We start from the raw sequence: 25,017 nt of genomic DNA, 5'->3' as shown, positions 1-25,017 counted from the left end.
TAAAACAGTTGCCTCAATCACATTGCCCTCTGCCATGTCTGGGAGGCATTTTCTCATAATTCTTAATGGATGCAGAAGGCTCCTGCCCACTGTGGGCAGTTCCATCCCTGGGCAGGTGGGGCTGAGCTGTGTAAGAAAGGTAGCTGAGGAAGCCAGAGGAAGCGAGCCAGCAAGCGCTGTTCCTCTGTGGTCTCCACTTTAGTGCCTGCCTTGGCTTCTCTTGATGATGGGCTGTAACTTGTAAACAAAACAAACCCTCTCACAGCATCAAAGAAGAAAACCAGGATGGTAGGCTACTAAAAATGAACCATCTGTGGTTCATTGAGAAACAAGTCTCAGGCTCATTAAAAACACATGAATTTTTATAAGATGGCCATATCATTCAAGATTGCCAGCCAAAATGCACTAGCTATTATTAATTTATTCTTAATAGACATCTTTCTTACAGATTAGCACTCTAATTACTCCTGGAAAAGTGTGCAGCCGTGACATGAGACTGCCGACTAAAATGGTCCAAAAGATAAATTGGAGTCTTTGGTGAGAGCACTTCAACCTTCTTTCCAGTTTCTAGCAATAGTATCTGTCATCCTGGAGGGATGACAGGCAGATTCCCATTTGTTCCTGATCAGTCTGAAGAGTCTGAGGTTCGGCAGCAGGCTGGGATACTTTGCAGCAGGCTGGGATACTTTACAGCAGGCTTGGGTACTTTGCAGCAGCCTGGGATACTTTGCAGCAGACTGGGGTACTTTCCAGGAGACTGGGGTACTTTGCAGCAGGTTGGGGTACTTTACAGTAGGCTGGGGTACTTTGCAGAAGGTTGGGGTACTTTCCAGAAGACTGGGGTACTTTGCAACAGGCTGGGGTTCTTTACAGTAGGTTGGGAGGCTTTTGACTGTGGTTCCTGCAAGGCCAGTGTGCAAAAGCCACCGGGATGAAAGACCTGAGGCCAACATATTACTTCTTCATGTTGTCCTGTGAGCCTGCATCTTACTTCTTGGTCACCTCTGGGACCTTCTTAGGTCCTTGTATGTATGCTTATCCTTCCTCCAGATAGAAAAGTGTCCGCCACTGTAATATAGCTATGGAAGGGGAGATTCAGAGATTTGCCCATGTATTTACAAAAAACAATTTTATTTCTACATCAGTGGAGGCTCATTTGTATCAGTGTGTGTGTTCTGGATGACTGAGGCTCTCGACGTCAGGTATTTTGCATCAAGAAAGATGGAGAAAATGGAGAGGTGAGTGGCTGAATGCAAGAAGTGGAATGATTTGAATCTCATCCCTGTCACACACTGCCTGTGTGGCTTCTGTGTAAAGGACACTCATTTTCCAGGGTCTTCCAAGTGGTGCCATGGATGTGAGAACCCAGGTACTTGTTTCCAAAGCATGGTACTCAGAGGGTGGGCAATAGGTTGTGGGTCCTTTCCTGTCCCTCTAGTCTACCCATGTGCAGAGAAAGGTGGGATAGTAGACCATGTAGACATTTGGGGTCACCCTGCCGAGGTGCTAATCTGGCTCCATCAACAAGATACAATGTGTAGATGGTTTGCCCTCTTGCCAATGTCAACAATGCAAATAACACTGACCAGCAGGAGTGAGTGAGTGGACAGAGGATTGGGATGGGAAACCTGGGATTGGGACCCAGTCCCCCATTCTGGGATAGGGACTTCCATTTTCTGGGTCCCCACTTCCTTCTGCCACAGAGACCAGGAGGACACTGGGTTTTTACTTTACCAGTATGTGATGACTCTCTCTATACATATTTTTAGTTTATTAATCAGTTATCAATTCTGTCTCAAGAGCAGTCTCTAAAGTCATTTGAATCTATGCTATTTTCAATTTTTATGAATTTCCTCTCAAGATAGCAAGTTTCGTTAAACGTATTCATTTTGAGGAAGTCAACCTTATTTTAATCGGTCCAAATTTACTTCTCCCAGTCATCTAATTTTAGCATGTTTAGGAATGTACAACACTCACAAGTGTGTAACTCACACTTGTTAACAAGCCTATCAAAGCGTCCATTCCTACCATATTCGGATGTTAGCAGAAAAGACAGAGGGACATTTCCTGAACAACTGCCTGTAAAGATAGATGCGTTTGTGCTTGCTAATCCTCCTTTACTGCCCCGGTGATCCTGAGTGGTGATGAGGTACCTCCATCTTGCCATTCGGTAAGCCAGCACTCAGAAAGCTGAAGGGATGCAGAGACTCACCAGAGTAATTATTCACCCTGGCATCTGAAGGCGAATTACACTTTTTAGTAACTGTGCATGGTGGTGGTGTTTATGCATCATGGCGGTGTATTGATGCAACACTGTGATGCACTTCTTTTTCTGTCCTGTTCTTCATGCATCAGAAAGACGAAGCCATTTTCTCTGGAGCTGCTAATCATTGAGTCCCTGCTTCTCTGGGGCACGGAGGGTGCCTACCCCGACCTTCTTGCTCTACCTGAAGTGTTTTAGAAAAGGTTTGCACACTCCAGAGGCCTCCGGAGGTCCCACCCAGCAGCTGGCTTCTTCCCAGTTGCACTTGGTGGCAGAGGGTTCTCTTAGGATCAAGCATGGTAGCTGTTGTGGCTTGGTGGCGACCTTGATGAGCAGGAGGCTGTATATTTAATGCCAGGCATGTTTATTTGCCTCTGGCCAATGAGCAAGCTGCATGTTTGAGGATCTTCACTTAGGTTGTTCTGGGGGGAAAATTGAGGGCATGTATATCAAGCAATTTTTGAATTATGGCTCTATTAGTGCCTGTGAATGTCTCCCTGGGGAAGCCAGGAAAGCTCTATTAGTTGAGCAGTTTAAAGCAGGATTGGAGGAAGCAGTGGGGGAATATCCCATAGGGAACAATAATTATAAACAGCAGTTCCATGTAAACAGGTCTTAATGTGTTTTCTATATTGAATTCCTGAGAGTGAGGTCTTGTGGCATTCCAGCGCCCCCTCCAGGGCCTCGCCCCTGCACACTGGAGTTTGGGGAGCAGTTTGGGGGGCTGAAAAGGAGACTGGGGAGTGGGAGCACAAGCTTTCTGGGTTCCAGGGGCCTCTCAGACTCTGGCAAAGCTGAGCCAGTCTGGTTGTGCCCAGGGGCTGCCCATGACCCATGTGATGGCAATGGCCACTGGGAGACGTCTTGAAAGTGGTATGGGCATCCTTCTCTTTGTATCCTTGTGGAGTATTCGTAGACAGCTCTAGATTCAGTCAATGTATCTCAACTAAATCTTCCAACATGCTGAACATGGGCCCTATTTCCCCATTCACAGAAGACAGAGTCACTAGAGACAGATGGCAGAGCTTAGTCTAATTCTATTTTTTTCTTTCTTAAATTCTCATTCTAGGGTTATTTCTGTATCATCAGACAATTTATACTTTTTAAGGCCGTGTGTGGCCAAGCATTCTATGAACCATACCTTGTCCACACAAAAAGATTGAGGGGCTCATTTTCGGTTTTCGGTACCTCTTTTACTTATTTAAATGCTAAAATCCTAGGAGCAGAAGTCTTCCTCATTCGTTCTTCATTCTGAGGCTGCTTCTGACTCCTATATTACGGAGGTTAAGACCTGGGTCCATTGTATAAGCCCTAGCACTTACAGACCAGCTACTATGTGCTGGGTTGCATTCATGAGTCTTCTGAGTTAACTGTTCCTTCTGTCTACAGGATAAAGTAGGCTTGCAGGTTTCCTTCCAGAGGAAGCCACTGGGCAGAATGCAGAGTGACATATACATGTCAAACCCACAGCAAGGGCTCCAACATCTCAGCTCTAACTCAGCCATGTTCTGCCTGAGATGGGTACCAGGCTCTTGTTAAACCAATCATTGTACTTCTCTTTAGAAAGGCTGAGTTCTGCAACCCGACCTCCAAGTTTGAGTCCCAGCTTCCCGCCTCCTTAACTGTGTGGCCCTAAGCCTGTGGCTTCACTTCTTGGTGCTTCGTGTGTGAAATGGGGGAAGTGATGGCGTTCACTTTACAGTCTCGAACATCACATGAAGTAACAGTCCTCCGTAGTTCAGCCAATCACAGGCCAAGATTAACTGAAAAAATTCACGCACCTGCCTGAGAATGTGCAGACATGTTCCCCAATGTTCTTCCCTTGAGCGATATAATTGAATAATTTTTATACATCACTCACATTGTGATAGAGTGTCAGTCATCTTGAGAAGTTTCACAGCACACGGGAGGCTATAAGGAGGCTCTGTGCAAACCCTGTACCATTTTACAGAAGGGATCTGAGCACCTAAGGGTTTTGCTATCCATGGGGGTCCAGACACAACCCCTTGAAGATATGGAGGCAGCACTCGGTGAAATGTATAATGTGTTTAAAAATATTTCTTGACACACAGGAAAGCTCAGTAATTGTACCTATTAGAATAAAGTCACATTCTTTTTCTCTTGTAAACCCTCTAAGGCCCTTTCCTCTAACCTTGGCATTGCTGTCTTGCACCCCTCTTCTGCTGGGCACCAGCTGCTTTTTCTGCTTTCAGTCGGATGACTTGGGATCTTATGGAGATCATTGTTGCTCAGATTCAGAGGTGACATTTAGTGCACATTATTCTGTGCGCAGGGCACACCCTCTCACACCCATCTCATGACACCCATGAGACAATAACTTTCTACCCATTTTGCAGATATAAAAAGTGAGTGCCAAGGAGATGAAATCCACTTTGTATGGTAGCACTGTGAAAACACAATTTGGGGATGCAGACCCTGCCTTTTAACTCAAGGAGTGGGCACGGGACCCTGCGTGTAGCACATTCTTCTAGTCAGTTCATGCTGACTTCTGAAAAGGACATTTCAGCCATCTTATCTCTAGCTTTAAAAACAGGCAAATGTGAAGGCAGCCCATGGCTTCAAGCCATGATGCCAAGACTGTAATTTAAACAAAGAAACAATAAACCATGAAAATTACATTTCACGTTAGGCTCATTCAGTGACCAAATGGTTGCTCACTGGAATCGTGTGTGTGTGTGTGTGTGTGTGTGTGTGTGTGTGTGTGTGTAAAACTCAAGAGTAGTCAGAATCCAGAAAAAAAAGGGACATAGGCTAGGCAAGTGTTGATGCCAACAGACTAAAAGAAAAGCCAAGGAAAGGGTAAATGGGAGGCCAGCTTCAGGGCCACCACAGTAGGGGACCCTAGGAGAGGGAAGTGACTTGACGTTTTTGGGCTGGAGACCGAGAAGAGAACAGACAGAGAGGTGAGATGAGTTGACGAGGAGCAGCCTACGCACAGCCCAATGTTTGCATGTTGCCTTGAGAGAAGTAAAAGAATGACAATGTAACGTGTTCATTGTCAAGGACAGCAGATCAGTGGCGTTCAGTGTTGAACAAACTAAACAAATGAAAGCCCCAAGTGACCCGCTCCAGAGTCTCTTTGTGCACATTCGGCTTCAGCTGCAGAGCTGGTTTGTCTGATGGGAACTGTATCCTGGTCACCCCTTAAGCACAGGGCAGTTTGCTGTGAATTTGCTATGCCATGCGGAGTTCCTGGAGAATGAAGGCTAACTCCAGATGGGTGATGATTACAGAGAATTACCCAAGCATTAAGTGAACCTGAGAGCCACATGCTTGCTTGAGAATTGGGAGGATCTCCTTCCTGTTACCATCTCTCCACTCTTTTCTCACTTTTACCCATGTGTCTCTTTCATCCCAGAAGGAAGTGAAGGTGTCCTATCTCTTATATCTTGGAGAAGGTGGGTCATAGACACTGCTTAAAGCAAGCAGACAAGCAATCAAGGTTAACACACCATTTAAAGTATGACTACATTTACAGAAGCCCTAAAAATGAGCAAAAGGAAGAGGAAGAGAAAGAAGAGAAAAGAGGAAAGTCTGGGCTGAGGTTGCAGAAGGGAAATGCATTTCTGTTTGTTTGTTCATGAGAGTTTTTATAAGATTTATTTTTATTGTTTAAAAATGATGTGTGGCCGGGTGGTGGTGGCTCACGCCTTTAATCCCAGTACTAGGGAGGCAGAGGCAGGCGGATCTCTGTGAGTTCGAGGCCAGCCTGGTGTACAAGAGCTAGTTCCGGGATCGGCACCAAAGCTACAGAGAAACCCTGTCTCGAAAAACCAAAAAATAAATAAATAAATAAATAAATAAAATAAAATAAAATAAAATAAAAATGACGTGTGTATGCATGTGCCTATGTGTGGTGTGTGCATGTGTGAGTATATGTGCTAGTAGCGTCCAGAAGAGAGTGTTGGGGCCCTAGAAGCTGGAGTCATAGGCAGTGGTGAACTGCTTGGTGTATGTGCTAAGAGCCAAACTCAGTATGCACTTTTAACCACCTCCAGTCTAGGGAAAGGGTAAGTTTTTATTATGAGGAGTTTTGCTTGGCACACCCTGAATATGCACTCTTATTGCTGCCCTTCACCTTTAATGTAAATCTCTCCAGTCCCCCACGTTGGTGCTGATAGGCAGTCGGGTTTGCTACTTCTCTCTTTCTTCTAACTGCTGAGAAAATGTAACCCGAGTCCTTATATTACTAGCATTCCCGATCAATAGATCTATCCGTTCCTGAGCTTTTAAGTATATGTATTTTATTTCATATTCTATTATAGTGAATGAAGAAATACTTTAAAAGGCTATGTGTTGTTTTCCTAAGGCTGTCACAACAGACTACTGCAAGCTGATGGCTAAACTAGTAAAAACTGACACTCAGCAGCAGAGGTCAGAACTTCAACGTTTCATGCTGAAATGAAAGCTGGCAAGACCACAGCTTTGAAAGTCTCCACAGGAAGCGAACTCTTTGCCTTCTCCAACTTAGGTCCTAGGGGACTGCCAGCACCCCTTGGCTTACCGATACATCACTCCAATCCCCGTTTCTGTCTCCCATCTTTGTCTCACCCATCTGTGTCTCGTCTCTATCTGCCTCTTAAACCATCTGTGATGGCATCTAGGGCCCACCCACGCAACCCAGGAGAATCTCATCTCAGGCCCTTTGACTTCATTACATTCACAAAGAACTTTTTCTGTTAGGGTAACTGATACACATTCCAGCAGCTCACATCTGGTCTCTTTATGCAGCCATTATTCAGCTTTCTATAAACCTGGCTGTAGTAGGTCATGAGGGCTTCACCAAGAAGAAGAGCCTGGATGCACACTAAGAGGACTAGTGAATCTCTGCACATTCCAGGCATAGTTTAAGCATAAAGCTGTGTATGTTTAGACAGAAGAGATCCAAAGTCTTGAAATAGTTACTTCATGGTCATTCTGTTTGAAACGAGAGCTCGAGTCTCAATGTTTTTTAGATCTATAAATTTGATCCATCAACAATATATAGCTTTTTAATATCGGAACTGTTCTGAGGTCCAGGTCAAACACTGTATTTTAGTCTATGAAATATCAGACATATGATAAACCTATAAATAATGGTTGAATCCAGACACATATGATAGTGACCTTCTTAAGAACCATGTTCAATCTTTTCACTAACAAATGGATTTAGCAAGCCTCCAGAGCAACTCAGACAGATGTAAGGTATGTAAGATACAGCTGTAGGAGAACCCTGTTGAGAGACACTGATGTATGCCTTGCTGTCTTAATCGGCGACTCAACCTGGAATAGCCAATGCCTTTTGAAGTTGCTATGGCAGGGTTTATAGGTATGGCTAGACATGACTCTGAGGGAAAATAGTGGTCATACCTAGTAGAGCTGAGACTGCTTGGAGGGCTAATGAACTGGTGAAGCTCTCTGAACTTAGAATCTGCTTGCCTGCCTTCACCTCACCCCAGGAAGCACTTGCTAATCCTCAGGTAGAAGCAGTGCCCAGTTCAGCTGATTAGCAGGAACTGCAGTAGAAGCTGGAGTGTGAAGTAACACGGCATGCAGGGTGAAGGATGTTTCTAGGAGTCTTATTTGGAAAACTTCTATGCCAACAATTCTTCCCTTTCAAATCCAAAGGAAATGATTATAATGCCCAAGGACTTGGCCTAGCAATGCATGTTTTCCCCCTAATGAATATTACATTCTTTTGGGGTGGGGGATGCTTTCAGGTCAAAGCAGTGTTAAGCATGATGAAGCACAGATGTAGGTAGGAAGGTTTGCCTTTCCCCACGTGTTTTTCATTTAATTCTTTATGCAGCTATAGGAGCATGGCTGCTGCTGTTATGAATCGAATTACACACCCCCAGTTGTTATAAATTGAATTGTATCTTCCCAAAAGGCTTATTGAAGTTCTAACTCCAACCCTTATTTGGAAATAAGGTCTTTGCAGATGTAATGAAGTTAAAATCAAATTATTAGAGTGGGCCCCGACACAACATGGCTGCTGTCCTTACAAAGCGGGGTGGGAATCACCACGTAAAGCTAGACACACACAGGGAGAAGAGGTTAGGTGGATTCTGAGTTTGGGGTCATGCTGCCAGAAGCTAAAATCCACCTGGAGTGCCATAAGGTAGAAGAGGTCAGGAAGGATCTTTCTCAAGATGCCCCAGACTCCAGAGTTTGCCAGCACCTTGACTTTGGACATTTAGCCTCCAGAACCATGAAAGAAAACTTGTCTGTTATTTCAAAACACCTAAATTTGTAGCAATCTATGTATGCAGCATAAGGAAATTAATAGAATGATTGTTAATAGTTTCTTTTTCTTGAGATGAAAGTGAGGAAAATGAAAGAGAGAAGGGACTTGTTGGAACTGGCAAATAATGCAAGACATGCCCAAGACTGAATTCCAGCCCTTCTGATCCTGCACCTGACATTTCTGTACCATCGCATTGCCCATAAGAGACTATATTAAGAGTAAGACTAAGATCCCAGGGTCCTATAAAGGCGTTCCACTCTCCTTGGAGTGACTATATTATGTGGATACCAGAGTCTTTCCTGAAAGTAGACTTCTCCCTCAGCACTCTCTCCAATAAGTTAACAGAGCTTCTAATGTTGTATACACATTGAAAATGACATTCCACACCTTATTGTGAGAGCTCTAACCTATGCACCCGTATGTGCTATAGGCTTAAGGACACATCACAGACCTCCTCTGGCCCAGCTCCCTGATGGTGCATAAAGCAGAAGGTGGAACCACAGAGGCAGGCACTTCCACCACACAGTGGTTGCAGCTCTGGAGATTTTATTTAACTTTCCTCAGTCTGTCTTCTTATATAAAAGGAACGATGACATCTGCTTTCTAGAACTATTTATTTATTTTCCTCAGAGTGTTACTCTGCAGGGTGCACTCATTCTTGTACATAAATCCACCTAACTATTCTTGGTGCCTCATAGGTGCTGAATAAATGCTTACCCCTTCTTTTCCTTCATGGAGGGCTTCTAGCAATAGTGCTAAATGCAATGTCCCTACTTTTTAACTTGACCCTTTCCCAATTTCTATGATGTCAGATGAATGACTGACATCCTCCCTAGCAGCAAAGTAGAAAGCTACAATCTTCATAAGCACTAGTGGGGGTGGGGAGGCAGACGGACACTTCTGGATACAAGAAGGGAAGAGCAGGATGTTTTGACATCACCCTCACTTAGCCTCATGAGGATGTGGGGAGTAATGCCTGCACTCACAGTATCAGTTAGTAGCTACTCTGGAGCTCTGAACATGGCTGAAACATGTTCTTCTAGAATATGTTGTGCAACAGAGGGATTAAGTGTCTGTTAGCATTGGTGGGCCAGCTGAGCGTGGGTCTTAGACAGGGTACACTTAAGTGGCCAACTCTCTCTACGTACACAGAACTGTTCGTACAGATATTTAGATTTCATGTTTGTTTTAAGGAGGAAGAAAATATTTCTAAATGTGCTTCTGTTTTCAACATCTCAGGAAATTAGGGTTATAAAACCATCGATTCACTGCATTTTAGCTAGAGCTAAAACAACTCCCACATTCAGGCCTAACACAGTCCAGTCATCTGGGCTGGCTGAAGCAGAGACAAGAGACTCAGAGTCTAGTTACCATCTCAATCCACAAAACTCAGTTAAGAGGATCAGCTCTAAAATTCCTTGGAGGAGAGATTAAAACAAACTAGGAATTTTTTCTTCTTTTTTTCTGTTCAGACAAGGTCTCACTCAGCAGCCCTGCCTGGCTTGGAACTCATGACCAGGCTAGCCTCAGACTTACAGACATCCATCTGCAGATGCCTCTACAGTGCTGGGATCAAGGACATGAACCACCGTATCCAGCCTAAAGGAAGGGCTGGGCATGATGGTATTATACCTTCAATCCCTGTACTTGGGAGGCAGAGGCTGGCAGATCTCTGTGAGTTTGAGGCCAGCCTGGTCTACAGAGCTAGTTCCATGATAGTTAAGGCTACACAGGAAAACCCTGTCTTAAAAACACCACCCCCCCCAAATGGAGACCCAGATCTTTAAGAAGTGATCGGCATTTTTAACTAGTTATTGGTATACAACCGATATTTCATTATTGTATAGAGTTTAGTCATGCAATGCCTGTTGGAAGAGAACTTCTGCCCATGCTATGCAGTTATCAGAGAATGTATGTTGAATACATTTGCAGATACTTTGGGTATATCTCTTAAGTTTGATAAACTTGCTACTAACTTTTCTTCATGTGGCATTTAATTCTTTTAATTTTAAAACTTCTTAATTCAATTGTACATGTTTGTAAGCATATGACAACTTGGTACATGGTATGTAGCATATGATAATCGAATCCAGGTATTTTAAAATTTCATCTTCTTCAACATTAAAAAATTATGGTTACACCATAATAATAACACATGTCTGAGGTGCTTTAACACACACACACACACACACATTGCACCAGCAGCATCAGGGTAATCAACACCTCCCTGTCATTACTCAAACAGTCACATATAAGCAAGTTCTTGCATTCTGCAGAGCAATGCAAGAGACTGCAGTTTGAAAAAACAACCTATTATGTATTTTATGTATAACTAGAAGAGAGGCACTCAAGAGCTCCAAACCACTACCACTTTCGCAATCATAAACAATGCTGGTGACCCGGATTTATAGCTACATTCTCATTAAGAACTGGAATTAAAGCCACAGCTGATGAAGTGGCTTTAGAACAAGAGTCTTTATGAAGGTTGAGGGTTAGGGAAAGGAGCCAGCGTTTGTTAGCTAATTGTTGGGCTGTGATTAGCATTTTACCTTCCTATAATCTTCTCAGCTACTGCAAGTTAATCAACAACATAATGACTTTTAAAAGTCTCTGGCTTCTACCAAAATATGCATATTTATCAGATTCTTTCCGGGAGAAGTATGCCTTACACTCTGCTCATTCAGCAAACACCAGGACCCACATGCGCTCCGCTGGCGCGGCACAGTTCAGCACTACGGACAGCGCTAAGCCAGCTAAGGGAAGGCTGGTGCAGCAGGCGCCATCAGATCCTCTGAGACTCTCGCATCCTTCCCGCTTATTTTTTTCCCCCGAACTACTTTTACAACTATAGAAGCCGGATAACACGTTCGTATAAAACGGGGAAGCTCCGGGGCTCGCTTACCGTCTGACAAGTCAATCAGCCCGAGGTAGTGCAATAGTTTCAGAGAGGATCACACGACCACCACTATTCCCAAGGTCTGGAGCCCTTCCGACTCGCCCTCTGTCAACATCTCCGATCTGGGGTGGGCAAGCAGGGCGCAGATAGGCATTTAAAGCTGGAAAATCGCGCTTCTTTCCCGCTGTTACAAGTGTACAGTTATTTCCACCAGCCTCGCTTCCTCTCACTTTCTCCCTCCCTCTTTTCCACTCCTCCCTCCACCTCTCTCCTCCTACCTTGCAATCTCTACGTTTCTTGGTAATCTTTGCTTTTATTTCCCCGTTTCCTAAGGTAATTTCTCCCAAGGTTTAACCAGCCCCTAAACATCTGCTAGCAGAGAGAAACAATAATTGGCAACCCCTCGCAGCATACTCTCTGAAGGATTCAGGGGTTTGTGTGCCAGTGTAAACCGTTTTAAAGACAAAGACGTTGATTGCTTCAGATCCCAGACCCAGAGGTAAGAACTCATTTTGCCCCCCCTAACAATTTGTCTTTACTTTTCCAGTGCAAAAATCAGACAAGCTGGTCCTGGAATGCAGCTGATTCTAACCCTGACATTATGAAGTGGCTCTAGTAACAATCACCAAGAAAGTTATAAACCGGACACACCCAGTCCCATCTGTCTCCTAGCAGTCTCTTAACTGTGTCGGGAGTTAAGGGGGCCAGGTTGAACGTGTAATCCCGGGGCCGAAGTGAAAGAGACAATTCAGAGGTAGAATATGGGAAAGCAAAAAAAGGGATGTTCTAAACCTTCAGGTTCCGTGCAGACTTCAGTCTCTTCTTACACAGAATGCCAGCGGCAAGCTTGCTGGGGGAAAGTACCCAAATGCATTGAAGGGGGAAGACTGGAGACTTAGAGCCACAGACACCTGACCTCTGGCACGATCCTGCACCTCCAAAGGGGCCCAGTCTTCTCTCCTGTGGATCAGCTGACCTCCTCTGAGAAAACAGAGTGGAGGCAGGGCTGTACTAAGCAACACTGGGCCATATCTTGGAGACACACTGTGCTGGCAACTGTTTGAGGAAGGTCACTCTCTTGGATAGTCAGCAGAAATGCAAACATTTCAATGAAACAACACATTTCTTTCCTCCAGAGATTTTACTTGTAGGGATGCATACCTACATGCACCAGTATGGATGGACATATTCTTTGCTCACTTGGTTTTATATATATATATATATATATATATATATATATATATATATATATGCCTGACAAATCTTCTATGCTCATCACTATAGGCCACAAAGAAAAAGTATACTTTGTAGCCATTAAGATAATATGATACACTTATGTATCATTGGGTGGGGGCTCTAAAACATATTATTACATGAAAAAATAAGTTGTTTCACATTACCATTTAAATGTTGACAGGAGATATATATCTCCTGGCAGATACATAAAATATTTCTAGACAGATATAATGGATCACTGACAAGTTTGGTTGCCTCTGTAGAGAATTCAGGGATTGGGTTAAAGAATGACCTGTTACTAAAGTTTTTCTTTACATATCTGTAGAATGGATTTAAAGTATTAGCAAGAACTAAGTGTGAGCACCAATCTCTCTCTCTCTCTCTCTCTCTCTCTCTCTCTCTCTCTCTCTCTCTCTCTCTGAGACAGAGTTTCTCTGTGTAGTTCTGACTGTCCTGAAACTAGCTCTGTAGACCTGGCTGGCCTTAAACTCACAGAGATCTGCCTGCCTCTGCCCCCGATTGTTGGGATTAAATGCATGTGCCACCACCGCCCAGCTCGTTTTTTATTTAAAAAAGGGAAAATAATCTACATATCTCAGTTTTATGTGCCTGTGTTTGGTCTCACTGGTGTCTGAACAATGATATTGTGGAGTACTGTTCAATTTTCTGTTGTTCTAACAAAATAACTGGGGCATTTTATAAGTAAAAGGCTTTGTGTAGCTCACAGTTCTGGTCATTTGCATCTGTGACTCCAGTGAGGGAACCAGAGCAGACAGGGAGCCTGTGTGCAAACATGAAAGGCCACATGGCAAGACCTGGGACAAGAGACTGGACAGCCAGGCTTGCTCTTGATATAATAATAAAATGTTTCAGAATCCTTTATGACCAGAGCTGACTCAGGCTCTTCAGACAGCATTAATCCATTTAGGAGGGGGAGCCCTCAGTGACCTAATTACTACCTCTTAGACCCCAACTGCTAAAGGTTCCACTCCCTCAACATTGTCCTTTTGTACCTGAATGTCTGGGAGCCAAACCATGTCCAAACACAGCCCCTGGAGTCTGCCTGTACCAGCCACGAAAGCTATTTTTTTTCGTAAATTACAAAGTCAGTCGTTGGCATGGAAGAAACATCAATACTTCAAAAACAGCAAGAGTTATAAATGAGCATTTCTCCTTACTACTTCTGGTTTATGAGACACCACAATTCTCTTCCAGATCCTACCTATCCAGACAGAAATTTAGCCAATCCACCTGTGCAGAGTCTTCTTGATGAAGTATGTTTTCTACACTCTGAGGGCTAGCGTCTGTGACCCCACAAGGATCAGGGTGCCCAGGCATGTGAGATGACAACAGTGTGGGAGACCCCCAAGTCTCCAGTAAGCCAGCCTCTTGCTCTGGCTTCTCTAGCCTGAGCCTTGTCTGCACCTGTCTCTTTCCCTCTCTTTATTGCTTCCTTTCTGGTAAACTCTCAGCCCCCTAAGACTGTGCTGCTCTGGACCCTCTTGTCTCTGCCTTCTTCATCTTGCAGACATGTGCATCTGTTTATTGCTTCAGATGACAGCTCTGAGCAGATAGCTCCATCTTACCTTCTCTCTTGAGGTTCTGCCCCACCCCCACTTTCACTTCTTTCCCTGTTTGACTTCACACACATTTCCACTCCATTCCCCCACTAGGCATTTTTTTTTTTTTAGTATTTATAAGATGCGTGGAACCAGATTTAATTGCTTGTCACAATCCTCTGGGAATGAATGGTGCAAAGGGGGACGTGGTGGCTCCACTTTCTGCTCTACTGTCATCATGTAAACGTTTAAAAGTTGATTGTCTCATAATTCTAAATTTTAGGAATGGCAGAAACCTCAAACTATTAACTTCCAAGAATCTACAAGGTGCACACCGCACTCTTCTTCAAGCCCAGGAAGAGCAGAGTGCATCTCAGATTTCCTGGATGGTCCTCCACCCACGTGAGTCCGAGACTGCAGCATCCCCAGCAGGTGAAAGTGGCGCCTGTGGCCTGGCATTTGTGAGATTGTCATGACTCACTGACTCTAGGAACCACCTCTTCACTTCACAGTCTCGCTACCGTGCATGAGTGTGTGCAGAGCTCCCCCCCACCCCCTTTAGGGTCCCACCTTTCACTTGATGAGAAAACTCCCCTCTCACTGGACCACTTGGGAAATTCCGTTTTTTCAAATTGCCATCTCTTATTTCCAGTGGATCATAAAGTAAATCTGTTTACACTGGTGATCTAAGCATGTACAGAACTTGACACTTTTCTCATTAGTTTATCCCAAATTACTATTTTTAGAGAAGAATTTTCACCTTGCTGGCCTTCTTCAACCCTTCACCAACACTAGCAGGCATTTGCCATAAGAAACAAAGGCTTGATCCCATAAGAAAAGCTCTCTGGTGACAATGAATTGTAGGTAATAGACCTTTGACTTTTGACTTTTTTTTTCCCCCTCTAATACCACAAAAGACCAGGATCTGATATGGTTCTCACACTCTGACATGTGAGTCCTGCCATGTTTTTGTGAGGTCTCTCAGGAATCCTGGGAACCAAGATGCACCTACTTACAGGGAGTGAATTTCTGCCAAATAGTCATCAAGTCCCTGGGTTTGAATTTTAACTCTGACTCCTTATAGATGGACGACCTGGTCAAGTTGTTTTACTCTCTTCTCTTGCTTATTTCCATGTCATGTATCAATCATATGGCCTTACACAGTCTGGGTGCACACTGTACCACGGAGCTCTATCTCACTTAAACTTTTGGATCCATTGTCCTCAATAGGAACAGTAACTCTTTCAGGCCATTGCAACATTGAAGCAAGGCAGCGCCAGAGGGCACCTGGCACAGTCCCCGGTACCCAGTGAATCACAGTGCAAGGCAGAGGATGCCAGACTGACTGAATTACATCCTCTCTCACCTGAGTTTCCCTGTTTTCAGTCCCTGAGTTTCCTCATCCATAAAACAGAATCGACGAGTCATAGTTGTAGACTTGGCAGGTTTTGATCTGGGGAACTTAAAGGGTATATTTCAGACATCGTCTGGAAATCTCTGGCTTGTTGAGTTTCCATTCTTCAGCCACAACTCTTCCTTCCAGGCAGATGTTCTCAGCTGAGAATAATTTGTTGCTTAAACTCTGCCTGAGTGGCTGCCCCAAGCAGTCGTGAAATCAAATTCTATTTTAGCAAGTTACATCTGCATCCCCCCCCCCAGCCAGCTTGCTGCTGTGTGAGCTGAAGCTAATGTAGGGACCCTGTGGTTCAGTGACCCACAGGAGGGAGCCATCTATCCGGGTAACTGAAAACACACGCACTACTCAACCTGTATGCTCTTGACTCAACAAGGCTTGCATTTAGCATGTGGCTTCTCTGAGTGGTTCCTCAGCTCTTGGGCCACTGAGACAAATTGTCCAGTTGCTGCTCCCTGCTAGGGTACTGTCTAAACTTCATTTGGATAAACTAATTTGCTAGGAGCCTCATTTTCTGGAATGTTGTGTTGCAGTTGATATAAATATAATGCCAATAATTGCACCTGGAGTTTTCTTTTCTTTAAAAGGTGTGAAAGAAATGAAAGAATTCCTCAGAGCACCACCTGAGAGAGAGAGCTCCTGATCCGACCCGAAAGCAAATTGTTTAACTGCAAAGTGGTTATGGTTCAGAGAAAAGATAATTATTATTATTCCCATCACCAGTCAAAATGAGAAAACTATGTCCATGTTCTTGAGCCTAGCTCCTCGCTTGGTGCCCTTTTGGGGGCACAGGCTGAGCTTGTTCAAATTAGTTTTCTAACGATGGTGGTAATCATACAATAACACAGTAATGATGCCTATCTTTTTTCCTACCTCCTTTTCCCTCCTCCCTTTTACTTCCCTATCTCAGTTGTTCCCTGTCTCCCTAAGTTCTGGGTACCTCTTTTACACTGTGGCTAGGCTGGAAGAGAAGCCTTACATCCATCAGAAGGTCCACAATGTCAGAAAGTCCCAGTAGGAGAATTTTTTTATTTGTAAATTACTGCTTAACTCTTTAAAACTGTTTGTATATTTCTGCATTTCAATAAGTCCTTGTTGAGAACATGGTTCCTAATCGAGTTTTCAGTTAGGATACAACATGATCTGTTGTTGAGATAAGAAAGCAAGGGCACGGGAGGGAAGCTACCTGTGCAGGGTTTCCATGCAGCAGGCAGCATGCTTGACTTCTGGTTTCCTCCTTTGCCTTAATTATTGCAGCAATCAAGGTGGATCTCACTGGTGTCAACGTAATGTTACAATTTAGACAGAGGCTGCACCCAGCTAGTAGCCCTCTTTCAGAATCCCTTCTCTGAGAAGAGGTGTTTTGTTATAGGCACTTTTCCCTGAGTCTGACTGGCCTGGCTTTCCACCCCCATCTCCTCTCTCATTCCCTCTGCACTCTTCCGCAACCTGATTCCTGCCCTCCATTCCCATCCCAGGCCTGACTAGCCAGTTCTCAGCTAGGATCTTGTTTGATAATTGGCTCCGTGGAGACTGAGGAGAGAGAAGGGGGGCCACTGTAGAGAAACCTACTTGTTTCTGCCCTTGGAGTTAAAAAAAAAATCCCTGGGAAAATCTCATTGCATGCATTGGGGATGTCAAATTGGAAGGCCCCCGGGTCTTGTTTTCAGGGTTCTGTGAACCCTGAAATGGATTGTCAGGATCCAGTTCTCCAAACTTATAGCTTGTAACACATCTCCCTTCTTGGTTTCCTCAACATCTGCTTCTCCTTCCTTGGCTCCAGGCCCAGAAGCAAAGCTGTGGGGTCTGGATTAAAGCAGGCTAGAGAGCAGAGTTCTGCTTCTCTGACAGTGGAAGGGCACTGGGCACAACCATCACCAAGTGCCCAGCCTTCGTATGGCTCATCAGCCGCTCGTCACTGTGTGAGTTTGAGCACAGCTTGGCGCTGTCAGTTGAAATAGCACCAGCCGGTAAAGGTGTTTTCATACCCACTGGCTTGTTTCTGTATTTCCTCCCCTGCTTTCGCAGGAGGGCTCTGGACTCTGTCAGAATTTCAGCAGAAATTCCACGGCAGGGCACACATTTGTAACCTAGCCTTACGATCTGGCTTAAGCTAATTAACTTCGGGCCTCTTCTCTGTCTCCTTGTTTTTTTGCATTTCTTCCTTCTCCCTCGTTTCTTCGTAGGAAGGAATTGCCAGAGACGCTGCAGTTCCCAGATGCACACAGCATCCCCGCAGCATAACACAGAATATCGGCCCCCACACATGGACAGAGGTGGCAGAACTTGCCTTGCGGAGCTCGCCCAAGAGGGTGAGCCTCCCAGGTGAGCGTTCTGATTCATTTGATATTACCAATTAACCCTCCAAAGCCATTTACCTAATGTACACATCAATGAGTAAACCACACTTTGTACATCACAAACCTGCAGCTTCAGAGGAACATAGGGTGTTCCAGACCAGGACGGCCAGTGACAGGACACTGATAATGCATTGACTGTACAAACTAGCAGCAGAGGGTGGCATAGCTGTATAGCTTAGGCTCCGAAAGTCAGATGGAACTGAAGTCAGGCCCCAAGCACAATTATTTTCTAGCTCTTGCAAAAGTTACCTAAGTTCCACTTTTCTCCCCTGGAGAATGAAGTCCCTGATAAGCAAAGTCACAGTATTGTGAAGGCGACAAAGTGACAGGTGTCACACTAAACTTCCTCACCCCGTAGGGTAGTCAGGCAGCCAGATTTAAGTTTGATCTTTGCCTGACAATGACCGTTTCATTTCAAGGGTGTCAAGTTGTCTCCCTAAGAGTTGAAGACTCCTAGATAGTTCCATGATGACAGTTTGGACCCCAGAGAACAGGACAGTCCACGGGAATTGCTGGCAGTTAGAATTCAAGCATTTTGAACAACCAGTTTCAGTGGCTGCAGAAGTATTCACTAACTCAAGGAAGTAAGACAAGTACTGCCATGGTAGCCCATCCCTAGGGACCTGCCTGACTAGACAAGCCAGGATGACCATTCGTCAGATCGCCAACGGCTTGCAAACAGGGACCCTATGGTTGGCAAACAGCTCATTGTCCCTCAGTTCAGAAGTACTGTCCTCTAGAGGTATTGCTGTTATCCACCTTTGAAGACAGCCCGTCGAGACCTGTTACCTGAACAGAAGGTCACAGTGTGGAGTTAGCAGAGTCCAAATGAACAATGCCTGCCTTCCCGCATCTCTTTTCCAACAGAGTCCTTTGAGTTCTCCCTCCATTCCCCTCCCTCCTGGGAAGACATTTGTCTTCAGAGGCTTGCAATGAGGCATTTGCCAGTACACCCAATCTGACATATTTTGCATATGCTCCGAGAAGCAGAGGCTAAATTACGCTGGTGAGTTATTAAAAACAGCTCTCAACGCTATTATTATTTATTGCATTTCCAATTCTCAGCAGCAGCTGATTACACTGCTTAATCTTGCACTTTTTAAAGAATTTCCCACCCTGAAATGAATTCTCCCCACAATGAATGAGCGAGGTCAGCCACACTGAGCCCCCCTGAGGAAAAGACAGCTTAGGTTCTGGGAAGAGGTGTGAGTCCACCTTGGTCCCCCCAGAGCTGGAGTCCCCCACTTCACATGCGAACAGTCTTCTCTCCGTGTCTCCAGAAGAAACTCCTCCAATTTGAGGTCTCACGGGCAGGTCCTTTTACCCCGTGTCTGTCACTGCCACCTCTAGCTGCTGCTGCTGCTTCTTGGATCTTGTTTCTTCTCGCCTCCCTTCTCCAGCCCAGCCCCTATCTCCTGGGTTCGGTCATCACCTCGGCTGCTTTTTTCCCAGCACTGGTCCCTGCCTTTCTTTCAGGTTTCCCGCATGGGTTTATTAGCCAGAGCACTAAGTCTGCCTGGATTTTCTCAGCCAACCCCATTTCCTTTCAGGCTCAGCTTAGGGGCTGTGTTCTTTGTGTAGCCTCCTGGTCAGGTATAGGAGTTTTCCTTTTGCTTCCAGGAAGCCCCAAGCTTATGCCCATTGTGAACATAACATTCTGTTCTGTTGGTGAGTAGTCAGGTGACTCTTATTATATGGTCAGCTGATTGAGAACAAGATAGAGCGAAGGTGTTTAAGTTCCCATCATGGAGCCTAACACAGAGTCAGTGCTTCTGGGATGAAGAAGTCCCACACTGCAATCAGTGTAGGGAAGTAGGAAGAGAAGAACTTTTTTCTAAAATTAGATTTATTTTTAAAATTTAAGTGTGTGTGTATGTAGGTGTGTGTGTGTGTGTGTAGGTTTCTGTGGAGGCCAGAAGAGGTTGTCCAATGCATAAGAGCTGGACTTGTGACAACTGGTGGTTTTAAGCCGCTTTATGTGGGTAGTGGGAACCAAACTCTGGTCCTCTGGAAGAACAAAAAATGCTCAAACTGCCAACCCATCTCTCTGGCCAAGAGCAAAGCTTTTGAATTGGGCATTAACTAATTAATTAGTCCACACATGCAGTGCCTATGTACTGAGCATCTTTTATGAACCAGACTCTGTGTTAAGCACCAGGGATACATGGTTTAATGCATATGGCCTAGTGGGGGAGACATCCACGACTCAAGTAATAGCACAGCGATATGATAATCGGCTGTGACAAGAAAGATACTGTGAAGGAAAGATATTCAGAGCAGGGACAATAGAAACCTCAGGACAAACACAGGCTGGAAGGAATTTGTGTAAAGAGTTTAAATCCAGATGCCTTCCTTGAAGTGATGTTTTGAGTTAAGAATGGCAGATAAATAAGCTTTAACTAGATGAGAGGTGTTGCAAGAACTTTGAATCAAACGCTCATGTAGCACCCGAGGAAGGTGGGAGCTGAAGTTGAAATGGTGTCTAGGAGTGGATGGAGACAAGAGGAGCCATGACAACAGATAGAACTGCGAGGGCTTTTGCATGCAGGGTCGGATGTATGGAGCACTGTAGACCGTACAAAGGATTTTTATTTTTAGGCTGAGAAAATGGGTTTGTAGCTCATGTGTGTGTGTGTGTGTGTGTGTGTGTGTGTGTGTGTGTGTGTGTGTGTAGAATGTCCACAAGACAGAGAACAGAGTATAGGGAATCAGAGCACACAGAGATTTGATAGTATATAATACAGACAGCCTCAAATGTCACAGTGGCAAGGTCCAGTTAGCGACTACAGGAATATGTGGAAGTGGGCAGCCTTCCAGAGGTCAGTTAGGACATATCTGGGCTATGTGCCAGGTTCACAGGTCTTCTCTAAGACACTCACTTCTAATGCAAGGTGTGGAAGGGAAGGGTCAGCCTTTCCAGAAGCCAGCTGCACTCAGGAAACCTCTACTTCAGAGAGGGAAGATCCCGTGGGCCACAGCCAGGCTCAAACTGACTCTGAAACAAATAGATGTGCCCTAGAGTAAAGAGCTGGAGAATGTGCCGGCATTGAAGATGCTGCCTCTAACTTCTAGAGTTGGGGAGCCAACCCTTATCTGTACATTCTGTCTCTAACTTCCTTGTTTTGGAAGTCAGTTGAGACACATAGTTACTTGATTTACTACTTTGGGAACAAGGGGAGCTTGGCAGGTCATCTGGTTCAAATCTCCATCCATCCATCCATCCATCCATCCATCCATCCATCCATCCATCCATGCATGCACCCATCCATCCATCTATGCATCCATGCATCCATCCATGCATCCACACATGCATGCATGCACGCATCTATCCACCCACCCATCCATCCAACCGCTATTCAGAGAAAACTGTAGGGTAGCCTAGAAGCAGTTTCTTCGATCCAGATACAGCACGTATTTTGTCCTGGTCCACATCTGTCCATATGGGTTAGTATCTGTCAGCTGTTGTCCTGGGGTGGAATAAGGCTCAGTTTTCAACCTCACAGTTCTGCTCCTTCAGTTGTTGGGTTGCTGAATTGGAGCCCCAGCAAAACCCTGCATTCTTTTCCCCTGGTTTAATTGGCCCATTATTTTAAACTTTTGTAGATAAGGGAATAAAAAGTCAGTGGAATATTGTATTCATCACACTCAAATTAATATGCTTCATTACCACAAAGACAAGGAGCACAGTTGCAATATTTTCTCGAAACTTTTAATTGAACATAGCACGCGCGGTGGGGTGGGCAACAGCGGATGCTGTTTTTCACTTTCCCAAAACGTGTGCAGCTTGTGATCTGCTCATCTCATTAGCGTTAATTACGAACTAAAATAAAATGGCATTTAACACTGTGCTGAGACTTTAATTAAAGCTAAACCTTCCTACCCAGGAGCTCTCTGAAGTCCAAGATAGTTATCCCAAAGTGGTGCAACCTTCTGCCCTGCCAGTGGGATCCCCACACTTACTCTATCCCCTGCTACTGGAGGGATGCTCCCTCCGTCCAGCCCTTCTCCATCCATCATCCACCCATTATCCACCCACCACCATCCATCATCGAGCATGCATCCATCCACCCATCTTTTCAACAAATAAACCTTCAATGAGTTCTGGGGGAAGGAAACGAGTATTTGTTCAGTGCCTACTATATTTATCAGTTCAAACACATCAGATGCAGCCCAATACAACCCCAGAACGTAGGAAATATTCAAGTGGTAGACAGCAATAGTGCATATGTTACCTTATTTAACATACTTAGACAATCTCATTGTAATCCTCTGAAGTGAGGGGAAATTGTCATTGTATTTACTCTGCAGGAAGTGAAACCGGGACTCAGAGAGGCGAGACAATTTACCCCAAATCATATTGGTTCCATGTTTATCTCTTTTACAATACTGAGCTGGGAAGATTATTCTGGACTACCCAAATTCATTCATTCCACAAACGCATACCTCTTTCCTGAGTGCTAGGGCCTTCACTAAGGTCTGGGACAACTTATTCCAAGTGCTCCCAGGTTCAGATGAGTGGGCTGGTCAATTGGATGATATAGTGGATTCTGCAGGGTGGCCGTGGAATGTGACGCTGGGGTCACAAGACCCAGCTTGGGGGGACTCTTTAGAGGGAGGACTAGTAAAATAATTTTGTCTAGCATTCCTAGTGATGATCTAACCAGAAAGTGGCCTAATGCTCTTCCAGAGTCCCAGGCATCCCCAAGTCCAGTCGCCCAGTCACCAGCATCAGCAGGGCATATCTAGGGAGACTCCAGGAATCACTTGGACACCCAGCCCTCACGGCATGGCACAGACTGACCCTAGCCCTCGGCTGTCTGCCACTGACTCTGCAGATAACACTGCATGTTTACGTCCTATCCTTCCCTTTGTAGGGAAGTGCCAAGTACGAAGGTGGCATCGTTTTCCTCTCCTCTTTGCCCGCAGTCCACAGTCTCATACTGGAGGGAAGCAATGATTTCTGATATGACCAGGAATGAGGAGATTCCTTAGGACTGACTAGGTGCTTAGATAACAGCCCACTGACTGACAAGGACAGACACAGGCAAGCCCTTTGTTCTTCTTCTTCTTCTTTTTTTTTTTTTTTTTTTTTTTCGAGACAGGGTTTCTCTGTGGTTTTGGAGCCTGTCCTGGAACTAGCTCTTGTAGACCAGGCTGGTCTTGAACTCACAGAGATCTGCCTGTTTTTTTTTTTTTTTCGAGACAGGGTTTCTCTGTGGTTTTGGAGCCTGTCCTGGAACTAGCTCTTGTAGACCAGGCTGGTCTTGAACTCACAGAGATCTGCCTGCCTCTGCCTCCTGAGTGCTGGGATTAAAGGCGTGCGCCACCACCCCCCGGCAAGCCCTCTGTTCTGTGCCAGATGGTAGACGCGTCACCTGGGCTCAATATTCTTACCTGGTGCTATTCCTCCTTCCTAGCCAGCATCTGCAAGACACTCTGCAGAGAGTCTCCTGCACAGAGGTCCGCCCTTCTTAAACTTGAACTTCAGCTATTAAGTGCTTGGGTTCTTTGGCTACTAATAACTATTATAATAAGAACAGCCTTTACTTACCAGCCGCTCTTGTCCACTCTTTATGGACATTATCTTACTTAATCCTTGGAGCCCAGGAAAGTCAGGTCAGCTATGGGTCACAAGCAAGTGTGTTCACTTGTCTTCAAAGTCCAATGGACTCTTCCTGACTTTTGGCCTCTTGGGGCCTGTGAGGGAGGCGTCCAGAACTCGGAAACAGAAAGACCCACCTGACTCCTCCAGCTGCAGCTACTGGAGCAGAAGGCTAGGCATCTCATCATTCCTGGGATACACTTAGCTCTGGCCGAGATCAAGTAGGAAAACACGAAAGGACTTCTCAAGAGCCAGCATCTAAGGGCTGGAAAGATTGATCAATGATTAGGAGCACTTGTTGCTCTTAAGGGGGATCTGGGTTCAGTTCCCAACACCACGTAGCAGCTCGTCACATTGTAACCGAGCTCCAGGAGGTCCAGTGTCATCTTCTGGCCTCTGTAGGCACCAGGCACATATGCAATGCACTTCTATACATGTAGGCAAAACACTCACACATGTAAAATGTGTGTGTGTGTGTGTGTGTGTGTGTGTGTGTGTGTGAGAGAGAGAGAGAGAGAGAGAGAGAGAGAGAGAGAGAGAGAGAGAACATTTGGCAGAAGGACCTTGGGGGAAATACTCCAAGATGTCAATGATAGCTTTCTCTGCCTCGAGTTATGAGGGATATTTCCAATATTTCCATCTTTATTCCTCTCCATACTTGCAAAAGAATTTTCCACAATGAATATGGCTTAGCTTCTTACCTAATAAAGGAAGCAAAACAAATAACAGTCCATGATGGAAATTATCGCAGGATTAGGTTCCTTGGAGAAAAGACTGACTCCAGGGATTAGGCAGAAAATTTGCAAGAGGCGCTTAGAGCATTGTGTGGTACAAGAAAGCAAGGAAGTTCTCAGACAGACAGACAGACAGACATACAAATCCCGCAGTGTCAGAGTTACACAAAGTGATGTAAGTGCAAACTGAAAGAGCTCTCTATAGCCTGCAGTGGGATAATTCAAACAACGTAAAATAGTATTATATCATGGCTCTAAGTATTAATGTAAACATCCATGAGCCTATAACAACATAAGAAAGGCATCAAATAGAAGTCCAGAAACTTAGGTAGATGCTCTGCCCTCAGTTAGGGGGTAATGAAGCCTCACTCCTTCCCTGTGAGCTGACGTAGAATGACTTCCTTGGAGACTGGAACATATTCCCTCACCAGGGTCCAAGGTCACCATCAGCAGAGGGGAGTCAATATCAAGAGTGTGAGCCTGGCAAACTGTGGGAGATGAATGACATTTTGCCTCTGTGTTCTTCCTTCCCAAATCTCAGATTAATCAAGATGGGTATTTCAGAGAAAACTCAGTGGAGAGACGTTCTGAAAACCATCTACAGAATTCCTCCTGGGTACATCCACCAAGGAAATGAAGTAGCAAGGCATAGAATTCCTGGCATGTGCATGTTTATTGCAGGGTTATTCGCAATATGGGATCATTC

General features: G+C 44.9%; 1 protein-coding gene across 7 annotated transcripts in view; it reads right to left on the bottom strand.

Annotated features, from left to right (window-relative positions):
• The window catches only part of Kcnip1 (potassium voltage-gated channel interacting protein 1), a 375,343-nt gene that overhangs the window by 41,335 nt on the left and 308,991 nt on the right, over positions 1 to 25,017 (bottom strand). Inside the window, exon 1 of one of the 7 annotated variants that reach the window (XM_050138649.1) lies at positions 11,413 to 11,530. The exons of the other annotated variants lie outside the window; for them this stretch is intronic. The gene's annotated coding sequence lies outside the window, so the exon portion shown is untranslated. Of the gene's footprint in view, positions 1 to 11,412; positions 11,531 to 25,017 lie in introns of those variants that run through there. 7 annotated transcript variants of the gene reach the window in all.

This window comes from Alexandromys fortis, unplaced genomic scaffold (genome assembly GCF_014885135.2).
Source record: "Alexandromys fortis isolate MF-2015 unplaced genomic scaffold, M_Fortis_MF-2015_v1.1 scaffold_11, whole genome shotgun sequence".
Classification (NCBI taxonomy): domain Eukaryota; kingdom Metazoa; phylum Chordata; class Mammalia; order Rodentia; family Cricetidae; genus Alexandromys; species Alexandromys fortis.
The sequence above is the reverse complement of the archived record's forward strand: the minus strand, read 5'-3'. Positions and strand labels throughout refer to the sequence as shown.